This window comes from Anneissia japonica, unplaced genomic scaffold (assembly GCF_011630105.1).
Source record: "Anneissia japonica isolate Jap-2015-1 unplaced genomic scaffold, ASM1163010v1 scaffold180_len884964_cov147, whole genome shotgun sequence".
Taxonomy (NCBI): domain Eukaryota; kingdom Metazoa; phylum Echinodermata; class Crinoidea; order Comatulida; family Comatulidae; genus Anneissia; species Anneissia japonica.
The window spans coordinates 745156-750509 of record NW_022696035.1 but is presented as its reverse complement, the minus strand read 5'-3'; the positions used below and the strand labels follow the sequence as shown (position 1 = coordinate 750509).

The following is a 5354-nucleotide window of genomic DNA, read 5'->3' as shown; positions in this document are numbered from 1 at the left end:
GCAGTACCCTCTTCAGTAAAGAGTAGGGGATTGTCTCCCGGTGTACTGCCTAATCACCACCGGAAGGGACTGGAAATAAGTCTTCTTCAGGCTTTCGTGGGTTATCCTTGGTGTTTACACCGAATAAATCCAATCCAATCCAATGCAATTCCCAAAATTAGCAGACCTTGGAATACAAAGAGATTGGGTAATTTTATGCATTTCGGCTTGATACCACATGCCTGAGGAAGTGGTTGAAGTTGGTATTGTTGGCAGTGAAAAATAGCACTCCACTGAAAAGTGCAAATGGTATAGGAAACATATATACTTGGGTGCTTCCTGTACACAAAGAACTTAAAAAACAGGTGATGCCATTAATGCAGTTAACATAAATCATTTATGTTCCAGAAGACGGCCTCTGCAGACTATCAAATTTTATTTGGTAAAAACATGTGACATGCCTAAATATATTCATGATGACATCACATCATGACCATATATAGTCACATAATGACTATATATGGGCATACAACAGTTTTTTGCCAAAGAAATTTCAATATTGTGGATGGAGCTATAGTTTAAGCTAGCCTTGTGGTTTATGTTGCCAATACACTGATTCGATGATGGGCATCACATGACCTATACTTGGGTGTCGGACGTACACAATGGATTGGCACATCAATGTGAACATGAAGGTTGCTATTGCGGCCATCACTTGTTATTGCTGTAAAGCAATATCAGCAAACTATACCAAATTGTTTTTGCGACCATAACATTACCTTCTCCTACATTTTCACACTGATCGCCCTGTAATTTAATGTTTTCCATGGTATACCCAAGTTATGTCACATGACCAGCTGTAAACAAACATTGCTGAATCGGTCAATTTTGTTTATGCTCATCAAACAATTGTTACAATAAGATATTGATGTGAAATGTGGCCACATCACAATGCCCCTCCACCCCCAGAAAACAAACTTGCACCCCCAACCAGCTCCCCCATTTCAAGACTCCTAGATACATTACTGTATAGCCTAGGACAGAAGATGGACACTTCGTACCTACCTCATAACTTTGATACTCTGCAATACTGTCAATAACGCTTTTCAAGTACTTCTTTAAAATGTGTCTATGTTCTTGAGGTGATATAAGACCGACTTGCAACCTCTTGAAAATGCCGGAGATATTGTCCATATCTCTTACGCCGACATCCCTCTTGCGCAGATTATTGTTCGCATCAAAACTATCCACGAGCTGATGCACACTTGACACTTGGTTTTTATGCGTATGCGAAAATTTGGATTGCAGACTAGTTTCTTCCATATATACGTAAACGAAGAATGTCAATGTCATGACAACTGAATACGTCACCATAGAAACCAGAACAATCTGTTCGCACTAAAGTACAAAATTTAAATTGTGTTTGATGAATGCATGTGAATTAAATCTTTTTTTCTTTAAATTAAACTATTATATAAAATATTTACAGAAATTTGTAAATCAATAAATCAACACAAGATTATTTTAACAATAATATGGTGCACATTTCAATTCATTTTTTGTCATTGATTTTGCATTGAATATTGGGCAGGGCACACGCTGCGCGAGCGTTTGTCAGTCGGCACAATTCCATGATGAATGAAACTTGACAAGGTGTGTGCCATCGTTTTTAATGACAATCCACTCAGTCTAGATAGCATCGCATCGTCAAGCTCTCACGGAGAACTGATGTGGATTCATCACACGACAAGATGATTTATCACACGACAACGCGTGTGTCTGGCTTTATTTCATATTAAGCAAATAAAATCATTTTTTTAATTATAGGTTATTAGACAAGACACACACAGTCTAGATTCAGTATCAAATTTCAGGCACAGCCTTTTATTGCGCAGCAACGGTAAGACCTACTGTAGGATGTAATGGGGTAACATCTATGAATGCAAAGATGTTCAGTCCTAATAGTCTAAATTCTAGACGATTGGGCCGAATCTTGGTGCGAAATATGGTCACGGATGAGTGAATCCATGGTTCATGTTGTCATCGCAATCAAAAATCCCTCTTGCTGCAGGCTTGACACACTGATTTTTATGGTTATTTATAATTATTTGGCCTTGTAGTGGTTACTTCTCATTTATTCAGTTGATGTTACTTACAAAACATTTGTTCATATGATACCAGCCCATCTTCAACTGTTCTTTTGTTTTAAAGGGACAGCATAGCCCCTTTTCAAGCTGCAAAATGAAAGCTTCAAGGTACGTCAGAGCCAATATCTTCTCCCATTAAAATCATCTTTCATGCTTGACATTTCCAATCATTTTGGGTTACTTTTCTGTGAGAGTAAAAAAGAAAAAAAAAACCCTCTAAAATTTGTTATATTATAAGTACTTATTTAAAATAATAATTTGTTTCATTTCATACCTTGTTCACATTTAAAGCAGGCAAGTCCTGGCATCAACTACAGTATGAAACAATACTCTACAAAACACTTGGAGTAGTGGTATTGATATCGGGTTGGGCTGATGGGACAGGAAGGCCTACTGTACACTATACTAGGCCTACAGGCCCTACCTAGCCTAGAACAAGTCAGGCCTACTACTATGCTAAAATATGCCTTGCCATCTGTATCTTTTGAATGTTTGTTGTTTTACTTATAGCCTTTCCAGTATTGTAATTTAAGTTTCATTGTTTGTATTGCAATACCATAAAACCTCGAATAGAAGCCCAATGGGCTTAATCTCGAGGACACACCCATCTTGAACTGAATCTCCCTCTTCATTTTGTAAAAGTAACATTGAAAAGAAGCCCATGGGTTTCTTTTCAAGATAGCATGGGCTTTTTTCAAGATATTACAGTACATACACTGTACATGAATTTCAAAAAACAAAATAAATCAAAAACTGGCTTGATTTATATAGTATTTTAGGTGATTTAATGCCGGTGAAGAAGCCCAGGGCCTCAATTCGAGCTTTTATGGAATGTTCTGGACTAATGTGTTCTAGTTTTTAAAAGACTTAATTTGTACAGTCAACTCTCCCAATACCGATCACCCTTCGGACCGTCCACTTTGACCGGTTTTCCGGACGGACCGGTTTAGAGAACGTCATGTTTACCTACCTTGGTTGCCCGACCTTGAGTCGATAATAAGCCTACTGTAGGCTAGCAAGGTACAGCAGATAGGTACACCACACTACATCATGTACTGTGTAGGCCTACTGACCTGAGAACGTCATTTAAAATTCATGTTTTACTTTATTTTTACATTATTTATGTTGTACATACCTATTTTTTTGTGTCGAAGTCTATTATCAATAAAAATTTACACAAATCAACTTAATGTGTATCATAATTTATAAAACGTTCAACCAGCTTAGTTAGGGCCCAAACTAGTCCCACGACCACTAATGCTTACAGAGCTAAACCAAGGCAATATATATACACAGCCCTGGTGTGAATGCAAATAGTGGAATACAAGCTATGTGGCTCAGTTCCAGCAGATACAGAGAATATTTTGTCATTCTGTACGCGTACTACGAAATTCTTACGAGACAGCACTATCATGAATTTGTAAACAAGATCGGAGATCTAAAGATGCAATCTCTACCGTGCATCAGTGGCAGCCCGCTGGATCTCAAGAGAGATTCTTTAATGTATAAATTTTAAAAGGCAAATAAGAAAAACCCTTTAAATAGTTTTGCATTATGTGGCCGATAGGCTGATAACATTAGTATTGTCGAGGTACAGTGTGTTTCTTATTGCCTATTTTAATTGTTTAATCATTGTTTTTTACTTTATTTCACAGTAATTTTACATCTTGGCCATCTTGATAACAGTTAATAAATATATACAAAAGGCAAAAAGTGTTGTTGTTGAATATCATTGAGTCAGTAAAATACGGCCGACGTAACAATAATAATAATCTTTATTTGAATCTTCACTTTTAAAACGGTGGCACACAATGACGGTGCATTCACAAGGATGCCAAAACGGAGGACAATCCCTGTACAACTAACAAGGAAATATTGACAGTATAAGAAAAACATTGTGTAAAAAACGACAGTCTTCTACCAATTTAACTATTTTCAAAAACCACATCTGTACTAATAATTAATGAAACCAAAGTTAAATACAGTAGTTGTATAAATCCCTATTTTGATGTTTTCTTGCCTTGTTTTATTTATATTTTACATTCCTTTTTGTAATTTTCTGTTTACTTTTGTGGAATGGATTTTCTTCCATAGTTTATTTTGCCTTTGTTAGGTATAGATTACAGTACTTTTATTTTATCAATTTGTTGACTTTGGCATACAGTATTGTTTAATAATTATTTTTTGTATTTATTTTTTTTAATTTCTGCATTTAACTTTTGCTTTTTATGATGTACCTTTATGTTTAATTTGTTAATTGTAAATAAGGTATCTCACGGCCATAATGAAAAACAGCATTGTATTTGTTGATTTGTGCTTCGTATTTGTGATTTGTGTGAATAAATAAAGTTTTTACTACTACTACTATTACTACTTTAAAATTTATAAAAATATAAACATTTTAAAGCTTGTTAAAACTGGCAGTCAAAATTGTTTATAAAAAAGAATTATAATGGGTTTTAAACAATCATTAAAACAGCATTAAAATTCAGAGTCGTTGTTTACACTTGTTGTTTAACTGTTATTTATTTATTATTCATTCATGATCTTACTCCTTGTTTGCCAAGCTCTTTTTAGGCAAGACTTTTAGAATTTCTATCGAATATTATACTTATATCATTATTATTTCTATAGAATTTGTATATTTCGTGTTTTGGTATTTAAATCACTAGAAAAAAACAAATTCTAAGCAAACTGACCATCCACTAGCTTTACATTCATCTACAAATGTCATTAATTTTTGAGTTTCTACCCGTACACAATAAGTGCTCAATATCCTCATTACCAGACTTACATAGTAGGCATGTCTCATTGGTGTCCCTTATGTATTTGCTCACTTAGTGGTAAAATATTCATGCTTTAAATTTTAGAGAATAACCTCTTTTAAATCAAATTTATAAAGTGTCTAGTTGGTAAACGTGAGAAAGTAGTAGATGGTCCGATTGACCATCTTGGATTTGCCATCTCTGAGGGAAAAAAAAGGTAAGAAAATGCCCTCATTCTCCTTTGTTCAAAATATTAGGACAAGAAAATACTTTTTTTAAAATCTTGGCCAAAAATGTGTTCTTATAAAAAAAAAGTATATCTGGAAACCAAATTTCATATGAACCAAATTGTGCATGTTGACCAATAAATATATCTTGTATCTTATAAGTTTGTTATAAGTTTAAAATATGTCAATCCCTGGATATATTATCACATGGATATTATTCCGACATGCCATAGTGC

General features: G+C 34.6%; 1 long non-coding RNA gene across 1 annotated transcript in view; it reads right to left on the bottom strand.

The window, feature by feature from the left end:
- Positions 1-796: 796 nt before the first annotated feature.
- Positions 797-5354, bottom strand: part of LOC117101704 — an 8386-nt gene continuing 3828 nt past the window's right edge. The window contains exons 2-3 of the long non-coding RNA XR_004444306.1: positions 2136-2311; positions 797-1377 (exon numbers count right to left, since the gene is read on the bottom strand). This is a non-coding gene — a long non-coding RNA (uncharacterized LOC117101704). The remainder of the gene's footprint in view (positions 1378-2135; positions 2312-5354) is intronic.